Genomic DNA, 21,132 nt, shown 5'->3' with positions numbered 1-21,132 from the left:
AATGGGCCCCGCATTTTACATGCATCAAGCCAGTAAATCTTCACAGAGACCAGAAGGGAGGCACATGATTACCCTCACAGCACAGTTGAGAAAGCTGAGGCCCAGTGAGGCTAAGTGACCTGACCGAGGGTCTGCAGCTCGTAGGTATGAGACCCACATTCTTGAGAGCTCAGTGCAGCCTTTCTGGTCTCACCTAAGCCAGACATCCACTGAAACAGAATAGGGCAGGGACTAAGCCCCACACTCCTGGAGGAGCCCCATCTGCACTCGAGGTGCCCCATGGGTTCCCCGCCCCCCTCTACCTCACCCCAAGTCACTCCCTGGCCCCTTCCGGATGGGGGTGTAAATGGGAACTTTGCCCCACCCCTGCCCCCATCTGACCTCAGAGCTCTAACCACAGTGGCTCAAACTATAGGCCTGCCAGAGCCCCGAGCCCTGCATCTGATGGGTGTGGGGGAGGAGGTGAAGGAAGAAGATGACTGAGCCTTGGGCATGGATGGACTTTTCATGAAAACTCATCACGCATGAGAGACAGCCTCCCCTCCCCAGCCTGTATGCTCAGGCCTGTAGGCAAAGAGGAGCAGCCTCTGAGGGTTGTGGGGTCCTGAGGTCACGTAGCCCAGGTGGTAGCCCCAGTCTCCTCGTCAAGACCACCCAAGAGGGAAAGGCCCCCCAGAGATGGCATCCAACTGAATTCCAAAGCCCCAGGCCCAAATCCAGCTTCTCCACTTCCAGCTGCGCTTACCTGGGCAGGTCACTTTCTGACTCAGAGTCTCACTGTTCTTTTCTGTAGAAATGGGGACAATGTCAGATCCTGCCTGATGAGGTGGTTGAGATCAAACAGGTAGGCAAGGAGCTCAGTGCCATGCCCCACACACCCAGCAAGTGTTTCCTCTCAGATATCACTAGAGGCTGGAGACTATGGACCCTCATCTCACCTCCCTGGACATGTGGGGTTTCCAGGAAGGCAAGGCATGTGGAGACAGGAGATGACTCACCCGAGGTCACAGGTAGGTTCAGAGTGAAGCCAGGGCTCCTCCTACACCTTCATCCCAGACTCTGATCATCAGCGCTTTCAGAGAAGGGGATAAGGCCTCCTCCCCACCCACCACCACATGGAAGGAGCTAGAACCCTCGTCGTCAGCAAGGAAGGGGAACATAGTCACGGAGGCTGGGGCAGAGGAGAGTGGCATTGTCGCCCAGAGAGGGTGGAAGTGCAGCACCTGCAAGAATTAGCACAGCGCAACTTGTTCTATTTTAGTCGGAATCTCCACGTCTACTATCTTAGTGGCTCCTGCCACTCGGGAGAAATGGGCACGGTAAACATCTGCCTGCTTTCCAGCTGGGGAAACCAAGGCTCAGCAAGGGGAAACAATTGACTTACAACTGAAGAGACAATGAGTCACAGACATGGGATTTGGACTCAGTCCTCAACTTGAACCCAGACTCTCCCACAGCACCGGTCACCCAGTGCATCAAAGGGGCACTAAACTGGGAGATGGGGTGCCTGGGTCAAGCCCAGCTGGTCACGAGCTAGCAGGCGAACTCAGCGGTTTCCCAAAGGCGCACCTCTCCTAACCTTTGCACAAGGTGTTTATCCAGGGTGTTCTCCCACCAGGGGCTTCAGAGCTTGACTCTGGAGTTACACAGAGCCAGGATCAAATTCTGCAGCTCCCTACTGTGTTCAACCTCTCTGACTCCAGAGTCCTCATTGGTGAAATGGGAAATCTGCCTCAGGATGAAGTGAGATGGCACAGGCAGTGCCTGGCACAGCAGAAGCCCTCGGTAAGTGGTGGTGGTGATGGTGGTGGTGGTGGTAGTGATGCTGGTGGTAGTGGTGGTGGTGATGGTGGTGGTGATGGTGGTGGTGGTGGTGGTGATGGTGGTGGTGGTGATGGTGGTGATGGTGGTGGTGGTGATGGTGGTGGTGGTGGTGATGGTGGTGGTGGTGGTGGTGACAGTGGTGACGGTGGTGGTGGTGACAGTGGTGACGGTGGTGGTGGTGGTGGTGACGGTGGTGGTGGTGATGACGGTGGTGGTGGTGGTGACGGTGGTGGTGGTGGTGGTGACGGTGGTGGTGGTGGTGGTGATGGTGACAGTGGTGGTGGTGGTGGTGATGGTGACGGTGGTGGTGGTGGTGGTGGTGGTGGTAACGGTGGTGGTGGTGGTGGTGACGGTGGTGGTGGTGGTGACGGTGGTGGTGGTGGTTGTGACAGTGATGGTGGTGGTGGTGGTGGTGATGGTAGTGGTGGTGGTGGTGGTGACAGTGGTGGTGGTGACGGTGGTGGTGGTGGTGACAGTGGTGGTGGTGGTGGTGGTGGTGGTGATGGTGGTGGTAGTGCTGACGGTGGTGGTGACGGTGGTGGTGGTGGTGGTGACAGTGGTGGTGACGGTGGTGGTGGTGGTGACGGTGGTGGTGGTGGTGGTGACGGTGGTGGTGGTGGTGGTGGTGACGGTGATGGTGATGGTGGTGGTGGTGGTGGTGACGGTGATGGTGATGGTGATGGTGGTGGTGGTGGTGGTGATGGTGGTGGTGTGGTGGTGGTGGTGGTGGTAGTGATGGTGGTGGTGGTGGTGTTACAATTCTGCACCAGTTCTTTATCCTTCAAAACACAGCTCTAGCATGTGCTCTGGGATGGCTGCTGCCTGCACATTCTAGGGGGCGCCCTTCACGGCATGTCCATGTGTGAGTTGTGCAGTGCACAGCCTGTGCAGCAGCATGCTGAGGCCCTGAATTCTAGAAAGCCTTCCTGACTGGCCAGGTTTGATCAGGGGCCCCTCTCTCCTCTGTCACCCCTGGTCCACACCAGACTGTGAGTTCCTTGAGGGTAGGGGTTATGTCCTGCCCATCCCTGTGTCCCCAAGCCCAGCTCGTTACCTGGCCCACAACAGGGCAGACATCAGCAACCATTCCTTCAGCTCATGGGCAGCTGAGCAGATATTTACATCTATGTTTAGGCTCCAAAGCTCTTAACTGAGGTCCAAAGATCTTAAGTGACTGAAGTAGTTAAACGTACCCTACTGACATTTGCAAAGCCAGAGATCTGAAGTGGCCAGTTAGATGCAGCCTCGTGTCAAAATACACAAGCCCCACGTCTCATTGCCAAGTCACATGCCTGACGACCCCCATGTCCCCGCCCCTCCCGGCTTAGCACCGGCTGAGACTTTGAGGAGACGCAGCGAGGGCGTCTGTCTCAAACGCCACCGAGTTCCCTGGCACTGCAGGAAACCTAAGGGTCTATTTCGTAGGCCATGTCAAAATATTTCTGGTGTTGCCCAAAATAGCTGCTCCAGACACTCGTGCTGTGCCAACCACAGGAGGAGAAATGGCCCAAACATGTGACATAAGCATGTGTGATGAGCTGCACCCCCCAACACACGAGAGGGGCAACTCCGAGTGCAGGAGAGTCCTGGCCTTCTCCAGACATCCCCAAAGGGCCATGCAGGGACCGAGGCTTGGCGTCCACTCACCTCGGGCATTTGGTTTCCCGTGGTGCTGACTGGGAGGCAAATGTCCCTGGAAGGGGGCGTCAGGCTCAGTGGCCTTTGGGGACAGCTGGAGCCTCCATGTGCCAGGCCCTGTGCTGGGCACTGGGGATGCAGAGATGCCAGATGCCTTCCGGGGAGGGGCGTCTATGCTGAGCCCCGAGGGTGAGATGATAGGCAGACGTGGAGGGTAGGGACTGACCGTCACACACTGCTGTCACCTGCCACGTGCTGGGGCTGTGTTCTAAGCGTTTACTTGTATTAAATCCTCACAGTAGCCCCCGTGAGAGTGAGGCAGACACTATCACTAACCCCAGTTTACAGATGAGAAGACTGAGGCACAGAGAGGTTAGGAACTGCTCATCATCCGGTCAACCAACAGGCCAGGTTTCAGACCGAGGGGGCCTGTTTCCCGAGTCCTCCCAGGTCCCTGCTGTGCATGGGCAGAGGAAACAGCAGTGGCATAGGCTCAGAGGCAAGAGTCGGGGCAGGGAAGACTCAGGCAAGGGATGTAGCTCAGTCTCACCTGGAGTGACAATGTGGGCAGCTGAGGGCGAGTAAGGCTGGGGGAGGGGCCGGCCCCGGGGAGCCTGACCCGCAGTCAGGGTATGACCACCCACACTCACTGCCCCGGGCAGGAGGACAGGGACGAAGCTTTGCCCTCAGGGCACTAGGCGGTGACTCCTGCAGGTGTCACTTCCCCATTCCCGGGCTGTCTTTGTCACTTCTGGGCCCACAGCCCCTGGCATGGGGCAGGGGCAGCCCTTGTCCATTTGGACTGCATGGGGCATTGCTTTCTCCTGCTCTGCACTCAGCCCCGAACAGGCACGATGCAGCTGCAGACATGGGGGCCATTGCCCTCTAGCTCTTGACCCAGCCGGGCACAAAGGTGGGCATCCTGAGTGCTGCACCCGACATCACCAGCTCCCTCATTCCTGTCATGTGGTGGGGTCACTCCTCCCACCCCCTCTGAAGGCAGATGTGGTCACGTGACTGGCTCTGGCCGCTGTGCTGTGAGAGGCGGCGGCATGTGTCACCTCCAGGAGGGGCATAAAGGACCAGGGCAGGGTTGATGCCTTCTTCCTTTTGCTGTGTGACAACAGAAGCCCCGCCCAGGTGAAAAGTGAGAGACTGCAGTGAGCAGAGCCCCGAGCCCTGCCCTGAGCCTGCCAGGCAGAGGCAGGGAGCCTGCTCCTACTAAGGGCGCAGGGCCGTTAGTCACTGCAGCACAGCCCAGGCCCAGCCCATGCCCTGAACGGAGCCAGGTCTCCCGAGAAGGTGAGCACCACTGTGAGGAGTGAGGGGGTGGGGAGGCCGACTCCCCAGCCCCCAGGCCCCCACGGAGGCTGGTCCCTGTGGGACGGGTCCCTCGACGCCACCAGTCACAGGTGTGGTGGTCCTGCCAGCATCAGGGTGGCTCCCAGGCCCCACCTCCAGCCTCTGACTGACCCAGACCTGGGGCCAGACAGGCGTGTTCCATGACAACATGCAGCTTGCCCCAGAGAGCCATTGGGTGCCCCATCCCTCTGTATTTACTCAGCCACTCAACAAGGAACATAGCCGGACACCAACCCTGTGCCAGGCATGTGCTGGGCCCTGGAAATACCCAGGAACAGGACCCATGAGGCCCCTGCCCGCCTGGAGCTCATGGACTAGTGAGAGCAACAGTGATTCCAGTAAACCCCCAAGGAAAGAATTACAGAAGGTGCTGAGAGAAACCAGAGGAATGCCAAGAAGTTGGGGTGAGGGGAGCCAAGTCTGTGGGCCGGTGAGGGGAGAGGTCGCATTTAAACTGATAAAGATCAAAAGGACTGGCCAAGTGGAGGAGAGCAGGAAAAGGCATTGCAGGCGGAGGGAACTGCATGGGCAAAGGCCCTGTGGCAGGAAAGGGCTTGGGTGTCCTCTGGAGAGACAGCAGGGAGGGGAGGGAGGGCAAGCGCTGGGCCACACAGGCCTGGGAGCAGCAGTGGGGGGTCTGCACTTGATCCTGGAGGGAAGGAGAAGCCACTGAAGGGTCAGGAGGAAAGGGACGTTACCAATCCTTATTTCAGAAGAATCTTCTGGGAGCCCAGGGCTAAGCACAGGGCCTGGCATACAGTTGGTGCTCAATGAATGCTTGCTGACAATGACACTGCAGGAGGGAAGTGGGGACACTCCATGTAGGGCGACACTGACCAGCCCTGTATGATGCACCTGAACTAACACCCAGCCGGCGGGGCTGTCCCCTCGAGGACAGTGAGGAGCTGGTGTTTGTGGAACAGCTGCCACCTGCCTGGCGCTGAGTGCAAGCTTCTTACACGACAGCTGAAATGTCCTCAATGATGACCCCAGGAGGAGGGGGCACAGAGGTCCCTAGTGAGGACCAGGAGGAAAAGCAAAGATGTCCCCAGTGAGGACCAGGGGGAGGGGGCACAGCCGTCCCCAGGGAGGATCAGAAGAAATGAGGACCCCAGGAGAAGAGGCACAGATGTCCCCAGGGAGGACAAGGAGGAGGAGGCAAAGATGTCCATCTCCAGTGAGGAGGAGGAAGAGGGGGCACAGATGTCCCCAGGAGGACCCCAGGAAGAGGGTGCACAGATGTCCCCAGTAAGAGGCAGGAGGAGGGAACCCAGAAGTCCCTAGAGAGGAATTGGTGCTGTTTCCACAATGAAACTGGCCCAAGATGAAATGCTCTAACCAGACACCAGTTCGTTTGAAACAGATTCTCATTACAAAGCTCATCAAGAAATATTTCAATCTGGAAATCGATGGGAGCTCATGGAAAGAATTACTTGCTGAATAATGAAGAAGGACAAGTCGATAGTACTGAGTAAACGGCAGAGGAGGAACGTCTCAATGCCTTCCCTGCCTTAGCCTGCTTGGGCTGCCATAACAACACCCCACAGACTGGGAGGCTTAAGCAACAGAAATTTATTTCTCAAAGTTCTAGAAGCTCAAAGTCCAATATCAGGGTGCCAGCCTGGTGGGGTGCTGGTGAAAGCTCTCCTTAGGGTGCCCATGGAGGCTTCTCACTGTGTCCTCACAGGGGAGAGAAAGAGAGAGAGAGCACTCCAGTGTCTCTCCTTACAGGAGCATGAATCCCGTCAAAGAGGCTCCACTCTCCTGACTTCATCTAACCCTAATCACCTTCCAAAGCCCCCGCTCCAAATATCATCGTGTGAGGGGTTAGGGCTTCCGCATCTGAATGTGGAGGGCGAAGGAACGCAAACGTTTAAGTCACATGACCTACGCACAGCCTCTCAGCCATCCAGTTGACAAAACTGTGACATTGAAATATGAGGAAACACGCAGCCTCCTAACAAGAGAGACAGAAGCCAGCTCAAGTGATAATGAATGCTACCTGGGAAACATCAGAACCTGTGGCCTGTCTGGCCATATTTTCTAGCCATATACGTGACTCCTGAGAGCCCCATCAGTGTCCCCAGGAGAGAACCCCATGCCTGGACTCATGGTCTGGCCCTGCTCGACCTCTAATGAGAAACACAGAACTCAGCACCCCTAACACTGTTTCTGGACCTGATGTTGTCATTCCCTCTTCATCCACAACCTGCACCCCTAATATACAGTCTGCTTAGCCCCAAACACATTGCATACCTTAAGGAGTCCCCCAGACCACCCAGCCATCAACCCTGGCTCTGATCTCAGCCTACTTTTCCTGAACCAGACATTCAGGGCAGCTTGTCCTTGTGCTAATGTTTAATAACAGTGGGGGCAGCGCATTGACGTAGTCGCAGCCAGGATTCTGGAGTCAGAGACCTGGGTTCACATCCCGGCTTCTGTGTGACCCCAGCCAAGCTCCTTTGCCTGTCTGAGGCTCAGTTCCCTCATCTGTAAAGCGGCGGTCATGATTCCTGCCTGATGGGACAACAGGGAAGTGAGATGATGTGCAGAAAGTGCTGTGCAGGGTGTCTGGCACCCAGGAAATGCTCAGGAAGCGTAGCTCACTGTTGTTGTAACACTAAACAGTTTCTGGGAACAACGGGCATCACTGGCAGGTTCACATTCTCTCTCCCGTGGAAATGACCATCTCTGACATTGGCACGGAGCTTGGAACCTTGCAGAGCCCTCTCATGCCCTTCTTCCTAGGGGACCCTCAGAGTGACCCAAAGAGGCAGGTGAGAACATAAGCTCTGGAGCCAGACTCCCTGGGCTCAAATCCTGTCTCTGCCATTGCTGAGATATATCAACTTTAGCAAGGTATTTCCCTCTTTGAGCCTCGTTTCCTCAGCTATAAAATGGGGAGATGATAATAATACTGACATTGTGGGCTTGTTGCAAGGGTTAAATGATTTGGTTTATGTAAAGCACCTACGATATAGGTATAGTAGTAATGTTTTTACTATAGTACGTAGAGTAGTAATGTTTTTATCTTTATCATTCTTTCCATTTTACAGATGAGGAAACCAAGGCTCAGAGAGGAAAAGTAGCCTCCTTGAGTCCTTGCAGTGGTTGACATTGCTGGGCCAGGATTCAGAAGCCAGTGCTTTGACCCACTTTCCATGGTGCAGTCCCAGGAGTTGCTGTATCTCCTTCGCTTTGGAAGGGGACAGATGGGGACAGGAACCTGGAGTCCCTCACTCTTGTCTGCATGGGCTCAGGGCCAGGCCGGAATCTGCTGCCCAGGCAGTGCCCAGGAGAAGGGGGTAGCAAAAGTGTCCAAAGATGACTGACCACACGCCCATCATGGCACTGAGCACCTGAACTGCGTTTTCCCTTTTGTCATGACAACAACTCTATTCCCACTTCACAGAGGGGCAAACTGAGGCTCCGGAGGCTGAGACGCGTGTCCAGGATCATACAGATAATGGCCATCAGCGTCGGCTCTAACTCGGATCTGTCTTTGCCCAGGCCCCACGTCCCACCTGCCCGTGCCAAGTGCTATGCAGTTCCGGACACTTCTCATTGAATCCCACAGCATCCTTGGAGGGAAATCTCACCCCCCATTGCACAGGCAAGGAAACTGAGGCCATGCTGGGCATGGAACTCCCCCAAGGCCCCACAGCTAGTGAGTGGAAGAATCCCACAGAATTCAAACCCAGGGCCGTCTGTTCCCAAACCCACAGTGAAGGTGGTTCCCTCCTCCCTGCCTTGTTCTCGAAGCCTGCAGGGAGCTCGATGACCGCACTGTCGGGAGGGCACTGCAGGGACAGAGGGGCCAGCTGGGGCCTGCAGGAGGGCAAGCAGGGCACTTCTGATTCCTGGAGTCTCCAGGAACTTTCACAGACTTCAATCCTCCAAGAGGCCAGGAGGGAAGACATGAGAAGAATCTCATTCTCTGGGTCCTCTTCCCATGGTCTTTGCAGAGAGATGTAACTGCATCAAAAGTAGAAGTTACCACTTCAAGAGCCTCAGGACAAACCCCACAAAGATGGATTTTTCTTAACCTCATTATCTTTCCCTCCCCAGGGTCAGGGATCAAGTCAATAACTTCCTGCCCACTGCCTGCTGCAGATCCCAGCAAGGCTGCAAACCTGTGTCAGCTGTAAATCCATCTCCCCCTGCAAATCAATTGGAAACCCAGTTGCTAAATCCACCCTAAATCCAGCAGTTCACAAATCAAAGGCTGCTTCTGGGCTCGTGCTGGGCTGGGCAAGGCGCCCTGGGGACGCCGTCCTTGAGTCTCCATCTCCCCAGACTCAGATTCCAACCGGGGTCAGGGGAGCAGCGGGGACCTGCCAGGGACAGGCCCAGCAGGAACTGAAGGATAAACTCCAAACCAGACGAGTGGTTGCTGTTCCAGCACACCTCGCCCTCACCAGTGAGCTGTAGTGGACGCTCCTGCCAACTGGGCCCAGGAAAACTCCAGGCGTGCCTGCAAGGAGAGGAGGGCCTCAGGAGCACAGAGAAGCCACCCTGGGCCCAGAACTGAGCTCAGGCAGGTCTCACTCAGCCAGAAGCACTTGTCAAGCACATGCTCCAGAGAACACCACGGTTCTGAAGTTGCCCAGGAATTTACCTCCAAGTTCATTGTTTTGCAAAGCTAGAGAGCTTAGGCAGAGGCTCCTGCAGGTGAGGAGGAAGCAGGAAGTGGAGCTCATTCCCAGGGTTCTCTCCCTGAAGCTTCCGGAGGGTGGCACGGGTGCCAGGCAAGGGAGGTGGAGATCACGGGCACTCACTCTGCGTGGAACCCACTCACACTTCTGTCAACTGGGTCTCTATACCAGCAGTGGAATTCTTCCCTGATCCACCAGATTCCCCATCCCTCCCCAGTTCCACTCCACCCCCTACAAAGCTTCCCAGTGCAATCAGCTCCAACCTCCATGCATGGCACAGCCCTCTGTTCCCTCTGTCAGAGTTCCCTTCCTGCCTGTCCCTGAGCTCAGGGACAATAGGAGCCTGTGGCCAGGTTTGCCCAAAGCTGGCACCTTGACTCCTGGGCAGCAGCTCCATGCATATTGTGAACAAATGAATAAGTGAATGAACGAGTGAGCAAGTGAGTAATCAAATGGATGCAAAGGCCACTTGCCCCTGGTGCACCCCCAGCCTCTCCTGGGAATAAACTTGGCCCCAAAACACTGTCTTCATAAAGCCAACAACAGCCCCTCACACGTGCCCATCACTAGCCTTAACAAGTCAATTTCCCCTCCTTTCCTCCTTTGATCCACACAAGGTAGGTGCCGCTATTATTCCATCTGGGAGGTAGGAACACGAAGGCAGAGGGGGACTGAGTAACTTGCTCAATATGGCATGTTAAGATCAGATCTTAACCCAGATCTGTGGGCCCACCTCTATGCCGTCCAAGGCTCCTGACCCCACTGCCACGCCCCTTGGCAGGGTAGTACATTGTCCTGTCAACATCTTGGGATTAGCCCCTCCTTCTTCCCCAATCTGAGGCCTTTCCCTCTGAGCCTTAGTCTCTGCTGGGCTTTATTAGTAAAGATTTAGTGTCTGGATTGAGGGAGGTGAAAGTCTTGATCAGATCCAGAGGATGGTGTTTGCTCTGGACTTAAGTGGCACCCGAACTAATGGGACTTTGTACCAAGGATCGATTGTGGGGTAATGGGAGCCCTCCCCTGCCACACCTCCTCCGCCATCCCCAAGCCCGGGGTAGGTCCCATCCAGCTGCGCTGTCTCGCACAGCCTGTGGGGAAGCACAGCTGTCAGGGCTGGATTTTCAGGATTAGTTTGGCTGAAGATGCCGAAACCCAGCTCCCGTGGCTGATACCAAAGGGGGCATTCCCAGTGGGAAGCAGCAGGGCCTCCAGGAAGCAGGAGGCAGAATCAGAGACCCCCAGGGCTGGGCTCCTCACCTCTGCATCGGTTCCTACCACAGGCTGAAAACAAATTGTTGCAAGTCACATCCTCAGCCGCCACAGAGGGATCGACTTTCTCACTGCGGCATCAGTGACAAGTCAGATGTCCATCACTGTGCCCAAAGGCACAGGGGCCCTGCCTGGTCCTGCTCTGGTGAGGTGCCCATCCTTATGCACCAAGAAATTGTGGTCAGGGGAGGCAGCAGGACGAGGTAAGACCATGGGAGTCTCCACCACTGCCATGTGGAAAGGGAGTGGGGGAGGGTGCAGGAAGAGGGAGGGCAACTGGGCAGACAGACACCCCCATTTCACAGATGAGGAAACTGAGGCTCCCAGAGCAGAAGGAACTTGCTGGAGGTCACACAATGAGTAAGCAGCAGAACTGGGACCCAAGCCCAGATCCATCAGGCTCCAGAGAGTCTGTGCTCTAACAACCAGGAGGCCCTGCCCATTCTGCAGTCTGAAACCCCACAGAGGTAAGAGGGTGGTTCCAGGAGATAGGGACAAACCTGAGAGCCCCCTGGCTCAGGACGCCAGGGAAGATGGCGCTCTGCCCTCGGGTCCCATCACCCCACTCAGAGGGCCCAGCTGAGTGAGCATGTTCACGCCTCGCAGACCAAGCCGTTGCCAGTAAATTACTCCCAGTAATGGGGATGTTTGCCGAGGGAATTAAAGAGGCAGTAAACAGTTTCCAGAGTAATTAGACACGAATGGCGGACGTGCCAGGCTTCTCAACGCCGGGAAGCAACTTCCATAGTAGCCTCCCTCTGCAGGGCGAGATGAGACCACTGGGTTGCGATTGTCAAGTTAAGCAGCTGAGAGCCAGAGAATCAAAGAGATGGCAAGACATTGCTGGGGGAGACAGGGTAACCTTGGAAACTACTGCATATAATCCCCTCCGTATACAGACGGAGAAACTGAGGCCCAGGGAGGGAGAACAGACCTGCCCAGGGACACCCAGCAGATTAGAGGGAGAGGTAGGTCTGGAGCCTCGGTCTCATGGGAAGCAGGTCAAGCCAGTTCCTGGCACACTTGGTTACGCACAGTTCAAGGTCATCTTGGGGAGAAGGGTCACAGCTCTGGCAGTTAATGGGGGCACAGGTAACAGTGATGATGAGTGAAACTTTGGGCACACATTCATTCATTCGTTTAATGACTATTTATTAAGTTCCTACTATATTCTGGGTTCTGTTCTAGGCTCTGGGGAACAAGGCAAGCAAAAGTCCCTGTCCTCAGAGAGCTGACACTCCAGAAACACAGAACCCAAAGGCAAGTCGGGAACTCAGGAGGCCCACAGGGGCCTAGGCAAAGGGAGGTGCAGAGACACCAAGGAGGTGGAGTTCAGGGGAAAATGCATACATGAGCACCCTCTCCCGCTTCCACATGGCCTGGGAAAGGGATCGAGATTCCAGAGGAGCCATCTGGCCCTGTCTGGCTCAGAACCTGCCTCTGGGCCTTCCCAGATCAGGCTAGTGGACACACAGCAGCTGTGAGAAGTGCAGGCACAGAGCTGGGCCTGGCAGCCACCCACAGCTGCAGTTCCAGCCACAAGAGCAGGGCCACAGAGAGCCACAACCCACAGATGGAGCATAGTGAACCACTGCAGATGGGCCTGAGGCAGGGCAGCAGCCCCTAATGGGGGAACAGGAAGATTTGCAGACAAGTAGTGGACCCCTGGAATCTCATGGACCTGCATTCAATCCCAGCCCTGCCGCTCACTTGCTGTGCTACCCTAGGCAAGTTACTGATCTCACTGAGCCTCGGGTTTCTCATCTGCAAAGAGGTTAGAAATGAAAGTCTTTAAGCACTGACCATCCATAATCAGAGCTTTGAGCAGCAGACAGTTCGCAAGATTAAAGCTGGGAGGCACAGCAGGTACTGCGTGTTGCACATCAACCAGGCCAGACAGTGTGAGGAGCACTTCCTGTAAATCCTGTCATTCAACTGTCTGAAAACCCCTTGAGCCTGGACCATGCTCTCTGCCTGCAGTACCCCAGACCCTTTTCCCCTTCTGTCCCCAGTAAATCCCATCTCTCTGCTTAGAATAAGCAATTGGCCATGGATCGGGAGGCCCAGATCTATGCCAGCCTCTGCCACTTTCTCATTGTGTGACCCAAAGCCACATGTCTCAGTTTCCCCATCTGTGTATTGAGTGCTCATCTTGGAGATCTGGCACTTCTTTTCTACAAGTGAGCTTGAATTGTCAATTCAACACACCTCCTGTGTGACTTTGGAGGAGTCACTTAAAGTCTCTGGGCTGGGCTAACCTGCTCACCCAGAAGCCCTGCAATTGGAACCAGGGCACCTTCCCCTGCCCACCTTGATTCCCATTCAGTGTCGGAGCTTGAACAGAAACTCCAGCTCCACTCCCAAGCCCCTCAAGATGCCAGGGACACTCAGGCTGCCTCCCTAGCCAATCCCTCAGGGCGAGAGACAGGGAAACACCTGCACTCCAGAACTGATAGTCTAAAAACAGCAGCCAGGGCCCACCTGTGGAGGATGAAGAGGAATGCATCCAGGGCCTGAACTGCCCAGAACTTCAGACCCTGGATACAAGCCCCAGGGATGGGGAAGCTGAGCAGCCAGTCCCCCAGCTCGGAGAAGGTGGGGGGAACAGAGAGCCCAAGAGAATGGGAGTAGGGAGGCTTAGGGACAACCTTTGAAAAATTTAAAAACTGATACAAACTTTATTTTATTATTTTTATCTCCATCATAAAAACAATGCCCAGGCACCCGCAGACAGAGCTGGTGGGAGTATAAATTGGTACAATATTTTGGAAAACAATCGAGTAATAGTGATCCAAGTTAAAATATATATACCTTTTGACCCAGCAAGCCCATATCTAGGAATTTACCTTACAGAAATATACACTAAATGCCAGGAAATGTACATACAAGAATGTTCCTAGGAGCACTGTTTGTAAAAACAGGGAGAAACTGCAAACCAATAGGGGACTTGCTGGTGAAACATGGGGCATCCACACAAAGGAAAGAAATGCAGTTGGTTTTTTTAATGAGGCAGATCTATACATGCTGTCAGAGAGACATTTCCAAGACCAATTAGAAGGGAAAAAAAGAAAATTGAGTAACTGTGCATATAATGTGATCACATTCTTATAAAAAGAAAAGACTCCAGGGGCCTGAAAACCAAACTGCCAACTCTTGAATGGTGGGTGTCGGGAGGTCAGAGGAGATGGGCGATGTTTATTTTCTACACCGGGCATTTCTGAAATGTTTGAAAGCTTCTATTAGTCAGAAAAACAGTAACAATAACAGTATTCATTTTCAAATTAAATTAGCACACTCTGGTAACAAAAAAAAAAGTGTTTTGTATTGTTTTGTTTTTTTAATGTGAATTCTCAACACCCAAAGGTGTATTTTTAACATTTGGTTGCATTTCTTTCAGTATTTTAAAATCAGTTTTTCAGGCGTAGTTATTATTGATCTGTATGTATAATTTAACACCCTAGGGTTTTTTAAAAAAAAAAACTCATATTATAGCATTAAGCATTTCCCAGCTAGCATGAATGTAAACAATGTTTTCATTGCCTGTGGAGTATTCTGGGTGGTCCACAGTTTTAGGTTGTTCTTTTTTTCTTTTCTTATTATTTTTTTGCTATTTTAAATAGCCCTGTGATAAACATATTTATGCCTAAATTTTGGCGGGAGAAGCATACGGGATCTTTTAATGAGTTCATGCCTTATTAAAAACATAAAATATATATGTAACCAATCTACTGAATGGGTTGAACTTGGCCAAGAGACAAACAGAAAGGATATAAACCCCCCACTACAACCTCCGCCTGCCAGTGTGCTCTGCCTAATGCCCACCTCGTCCCTCGAGGACATCCCAGATGGGTCTTTGGGCTCTGTGGACCCTGCAGACACACCAGCAACCCTGTGTTAATCCTGTCCACCTGTCAGCATTGACCGGTCCAGTCTGGTTAAGCCACAATGTCTCTGCTCCAGCTCGGGCCTGACTGGAGGTAGGGACCCCCGCAGGAGCTGGAGCCCAAGGTCTGCATCTTCTCTCTCCCTTCTGCCCTCTCTGCTTTTAGCCCCTCCAGGATCCTGTAGGACAGGATGTGAATCCAAGCTGCCAAGTTCCAGGGTCTGTGTTTATAGCCACTGTGCTTCATCGAATGGAAGGATAGAAGGGAGTAGGGGAGCGGAAGATGAAGGAACCCTTGGTCTCCAGCCACTGCTGGAGAGAATGACACAGTCTTTCCTTGGACACACCTAACAAGCCCTCTGCCTTTATGAGCAGGCTCCACCCACTCTGCGTGCTTGGCTGCAGACCCAGACGCTCTGGTGAGGAAGGAAGTTCCTCTGGTGAGGTCTAAAAACCTGTCTCACGGTGGCTCAGGCCTGTAATCCAGCACTTTGGGAGGCCAAGGCGGGCAGATCACTTGCAGCCAGGAGTTTGAGACCAGCCTGGCCAACATGGTGAAACCCCATCTCTACCAAAAATACAAAAATTAGCTGGGCATGGTGGCACACACCTGTAATCCCGGCTACTCAGGAGACTGAGGCATGAGACTCCCTTGAACCTGGGAGGTGGAGACTGCAATGAGCCAAGATTGCACGACTGCACTCCAGCCACTGCACTGGGCGACAGGATGAGAACCTGTCTCAAAAAAAAAAAAAAAAAAGAACCTGTCTCAGATGCTTCTTTCTCTGGCCACTGAGGTCTTTACCATGAATCCCTTCATTTCTGCAAGGAAAATGCCTTTGAAATAGCAACCAATGTTTTCTCCTATGATTTCCAGTCATCCCTCGACCATGTTTCAGGCCACAGTTAGGTCACTCAGGCCCTGCTGACTCCAAGCCAGGACTTTTAGCAGGAAACTGAGTATAAAGTGAACCTCCTCTGCCTTTTAAGTAGCAAAAATCTAGGCCCCCAGGGTGTTGGCAATAGATGTGAAAGGACACACAAGGATTCTGAGCAGGGCTGTCCATGGGGCAGGAGAAAGATGCCCCTGGTTGGGGGATTGAGGACATGGAGGGCTGGGGAGGTGCTCACCAAGAGTTCAAATGCTGTCTCCACCACTGCCACACGGCCTACCAAGCCCCCATCATCCTCCCCCAGGTTACTACTGTGGCCTCCTCTCTGGTCTCCCTGCCTCCACCTTTGTGCCCCTATAATCTGCCCTCACAGCAGCCAGAGCATCCCCTGATGACCTAAGTCAGATCGTGTCGGCCCTCCTCAGAGCCTCAGGTGATTGTCCTCACTCAGTCAAAGCTAAGTGCTTACAGGAGCGTAGGAGGTCTCCCCACGCTCTGGCCTCCTTTGCCTCTTAGCCTCTCATTCCAGCAGGAACTCTCCACCCTCTCATTGCCCTACAGTCTCACCACCCTTCATGGGCCTTGAACACACCAGATGCACTCCTGCTGCAGGCCCTCGGCACCAGCTGTTCCCTCTGCAGGAAGTAGCCTTTTCCTAGACTTCTGCACAGCTTTCTCCTTTACCCACTTCCAGCCTTTGGTCAAACGTCACCTATTCAAGGATGCCTTCCCTGCCGCCGTCTTTACAATTACACTTCTGTCCCCCTTGAGCCAGCAGTTCTGTCACTGGTAAAGAGAGTTATTTCCCTACTTTGTGTCAGTTACAGAGAAAGAACACCCAATGGTTTAAAAGGCAAGCAGGATTGGCCAGGCGTGGTCACGCCTGTAACCCCAACACTTTGGGAGGCTGAGGCAGGTAGATCACTTGAGGTCAGGCGTTTGAGACCAGCCTGACCAACATGGTGAAACCTCGTCTCTATTAAAAATACAAAATTAGCCAGTCGTGGTGGCACACATCTGTAATCCCAGCTACTTAGGAGGCTGAAGCAGGAGAATCGCTTGAACCTGGGAGACCAAGATTGCAGTGGACCAAGATGGCACCACTGCACTCCAGCCTGGGAGACAAGAGCGAAACTCCATGTTGAAAAAAAAAAAAAGGCAAGCAGGATTTATTCGCTGGCCAGAGGAGGAGTGAACTCTTGCTCCCAAGACACCTCCTCCCTGCCAAGCTGTGGGAAGCTGGGGAACTTTAAGGAGTTAGATATTGGGAGAGGGGCAGTTGCAAGTAAGTGCAAGGAATAACTTTAGATTTGCAGGCACAAGTCATAAACATGTCTCTTCATAACACACATGTTCAGAAAATGGTGGCACTTCTATGGGTGGGGATTTAGTATTATAATGATATGTTGATGATCTAAAGGAGTCACTAGTTCTGGTTTGTTCCAGTTTCCAGCAGGCCTTCTCGTCCTCTGATAATTAGCAAAGGGTCCTGAAGTTCCCGGACATACGCAGTCCTTGTAAACTAGCTAGAGCTAAAGAGACTAAAAGAAACTGTTAAAGAGAAAATATCGAGCTTTTTCAGCCATCTACTGCTTAAGAAAATAATGAGCACTTTCACGTGTTTTGTTCCCTCTGCTATGTTTCTCCAGGACTGCCCTGGTAACAATTCCTGCCCCCTCATCCTGGATCACAATGTTTCATCACAGTCATCCTCTGCCAAGATACTCTGCAGTTTTACTTTCTATGGTATTTACAATCGGCCTGCCCATCACTAGACTCTATGCTATGTAAGGGCAGGGACCTTTTGTCGTTTTATTTTCCACAAGGGAGGCACTCAATCAATACCTGTTGAATACAGAATGGACTCCTATCCTGGGGGCTTCCTTCCCGCCTGCCTCCTGGAGTTATGCCTGGGAATGAAAGGATCTGAGAGCAGAGGGGCGTGGAGTGGCTTTCCCTGCTGGAGTCCCAGGAAGAAAGGGATGCTGAGGTATCCAGGGGCTGTGGCTGCAGGTGGCCACACAGTGTTTCCTGCAACTGGTATGGCATAGAAGAAGCCCAATGAGGCTGACTCGAAGCAGGCCTGCAGGCAGATCAAGCCCAGCTCCCTGCATGACTCCGTGGCCGAGGGGAGGGCAGGGGATGCTTCTACAGATGCCAAGATGGTGAATGGGCCCTGGAGTGAGACACACCCTGGGATAGGATCCAGATGTGTCAGGATCATGAGAAAAGACAACAAGCCACATCTCATGGACTTCTGAACTGAAATTTGTAGCTGCTACATGGGGGGCTCTTCCACCCCCTCCAGGACTCAGCCCCAGCACGGGGGGGAAAGAACAATGCTTTTCACATGCTTTCTCCAAAAAGTGGAAGAGAGTAGACCACACCGGGCTCAGGGGTTTTAACCAAAGCTGATGCCCTCAAGCACCACGGTAGTTAAGTTTATGTATCAGCTTGGCTGGGCCATGGTGCCCAGATATTTGGTCAAACATTGTTCTGGGTGTTTCTGAGGGCACTTTTTAGATGAGACTAACATTTACATTGGTGGACTTCTGGTAAAGCAGATTGCCCTCCATAATGTGGGTGGGCCTCATCCCATCAGTTGGAAGCCCGAGTAGAATAAAGAATGACTTGCTCCCCTGAGCAAGAAAGAATTCTGCTAGCGGACCCAGATAGCAACTCTTCCCTGAGTTTCCAGCCTGGCGGCCCACCCATTAGAGTTTGGACTTGCCAAGCCTCCACAGTTGTGTGATCCAGTCCTTAAAATAAATCTGTCTTGGGCCGGGCGCAGTGGCTCATGCCTGTAATCCCAGCACTTTGGGAGGCTGAGGCAGGCAGATCACGAGATCAGGAGATCGAGACCATCCTGACTAACACGGTGAAACCCTGTCTCTACTAAAAATACCAAAAAATAGCCGGGCGTGGTGGCAGGCGCCTGTAGTCCCAGCTACTCAGGAGGCTGAGGCAGGAGAATGGCGTGAACCCGGGAGGCGGAGCTTGCAGTGAGCCGAGATTGCACCACTGCACTCCAGCCTCGGCGACAGAGCAAGACGCCGTCTCAAAAACAAATAAAATAAAATAAATCTCTCTCTGTCTCTCTATACACACACACACACACACACACACACACACACACACACACACACACGGTATTTATGTACTATGGATACTACAGTATCTATAATACTATGTAGATATGTATATAGATACATATACATAGTATCTACATATGTGTGTATGTGTATATATTGGTTCCATTTCTCTGGAGAGCACTGATGAAACAAGCACTGAGTTATATTTTATCTCTAATACTATGAACCATTGATGTTTCATTTCATAAGATATTCATATTTGTCTTAATATAGAAATATGCTCAGTATCCTGTCAGTTAAGTTACTCAGCATGTCCCTCACCAGTTCCCCAATTGAGTACAAGGCTGTTTGGTAGGAGATGCTCTTGGCGATTACCCCACCTGGCCCCGCTAAGCCTGCCCTCACCAAGGTCTCTCACAGTCTCCTCCTGTGTCTCAGTCCACTCTTCCTCAGTCTTCTCATCAGGACTTTCTTTCTCTGCCTATTCCTTAGGATTTAGGTTTCTCAATATTTTATGCCTCTGCATTTAGTCCATTTGTCAGGCATTAAGGCCCATGATGATTTGGCCCTGATGTACTTCTCCAGCCTCACTTCTAAGCAATCCCCTGAGCACGTGTCCTTAGCCAAATGCACTCACAGTCAGATAACCACAAACCCTTTCTGAGCACCTGCTATAAGACAAGTCTCGACCCATTTGCCCTTTCCAGAAGATGCTGCGTAGTTTCCTGCCCCCATGCCTCATTTTCACCCTGCTATTCCCTTTCCAGGCTTTGCTTTCTCCCCACTCCCTTCTTTACTTGGAAAACTCCCATCCATCCTTCAAAGCCCAGCTCAGATGTCCCACCTGAACTTCTGTTCTTGGAAGTGTGGTCAACCAGATACCCTAAACAACTCTCCCCATGCAAACAACCTCAATGCTGGATAAAGTTCTTTTTAATCTTTTTAAAGGCATCAATGAACTGGCACAAAATTATGAAATCCTAAGAGGCCAAAAACAAAGAGATAGAAGGATTCCTAGGCAGTGAGAAGCACCCAAACTAGCATTTTTCCCCAAAGTTTCACAAAACCCTGGAGATATTCATAGGAGATAAAGCCCAGAGTCAACCACGGTGATAGGCCTAATAGAAGAGTCCAGCATAAAATGAGAACCCCAAAGGACTATACCCTTTGTGAATGGCTGAATAATAAATAAACATGCTGTAAACAGAGGAGCAACAAGAAAACATGTCTGTCCCAAACTCAGTGCCAGGTGAACAGAGGAAATACTGTGAAAACAAATTGTAACTATTTCTTGTGGATTTGGAGTCAAATATATGATATACATGACCAAAACTTCAAATAGAACATTTAATAAAAAGTGATTCTGGACCGGGTGTGGTGGCTCATGCCTGTAATCTCAGCACTTTGGGAGGCCGAGACAGGAGGATCACAAAGTCAGGAGATCGAGACCATCCTGGCCAACATGGTGAAACCCCATCTCTACTAAAAATACAAAAATTAGCTGGGTGTGGTGGTACTTGCCTGTAATCCCAGCTACTCGGGAGGCTGAGGCAGGAGAATGGCTTGAACCCAGGAGGCAGTGAGCCGAGCTCACATCACTGCACTTCAGCCTGGAGACAGAGTGAGACTCCGTCTTAAAAAAAAAAAAGTGATTCAGAGTTGCTAGTGGTCCCAAGTGATGAGAAGCAACCAATACAAGTTGAAAGAATGCAACCTCTAAGGAACATGAGCTCACAGAACACACAAGAAAACAAAGCACCATGAGTGAGAGCCCACAGAAACTGCAGACAATAAAATCAGACCCATGACGGCTTCAGATGTTAGACTTATTAGCCATGAGCTATAAAAGAGCTATATCTAATATATATAATGCAATAAAAGAGAAGATTGAAAATATAAGCAAGGAATAAGAGACTATAGAAAAATGACTAAGCAAATTTTAGAAAGAAGGAAAATGGCAGTCCAGAAACAGTTGAAGAGAATATTAGTGAACTGAAAGATATTGCTGAAGAATGTGGCACAGAAAAGTGATGAGATAAAAATACGAAAGAAAGGCTAAGAGACATGGGGAATGAGTGAGAAAACTGAATCAATAATCCCATCAGGGTTCTGAAGGGAATAACAGGAGCAAAGGAAATGAAGAAATACTTGAAGAAAATTATCCAGACTTCTTGAAAGACAACAATTTTCATCCCAAAAACATTAAATGAGATAAATAAAAAAAGAGAGCCATGCTGAAGCACATATAGTAAAACTGCAGAGTACCAAAAGAAAGAGAGAAAGAAAATATTAAAAACAGCCAGAGGAAAAAAATACAGATGTCTATAAAACAAGGATGGCTGACTTCTCAACAGCAATGATGGTAGCTAGAAAAAGACAGTGAAATACTATTTTCATTGTGCTGAGAAAAATTAACTGTCAACATAGAAGGCTAGCAAACCTATCTTTTAAGAAGGAGAGAAAAATAAAGACATTTTCAGACAAGCAGAGACTGTCACCAGCAGGAAGAAAATTCT

This window comes from Pan paniscus, chromosome 1 (assembly GCF_029289425.2).
Source record: "Pan paniscus chromosome 1, NHGRI_mPanPan1-v2.0_pri, whole genome shotgun sequence".
Taxonomy (NCBI): Eukaryota; Metazoa; Chordata; class Mammalia; order Primates; family Hominidae; genus Pan; species Pan paniscus.
This window is presented reverse-complemented; position numbering follows the sequence as displayed.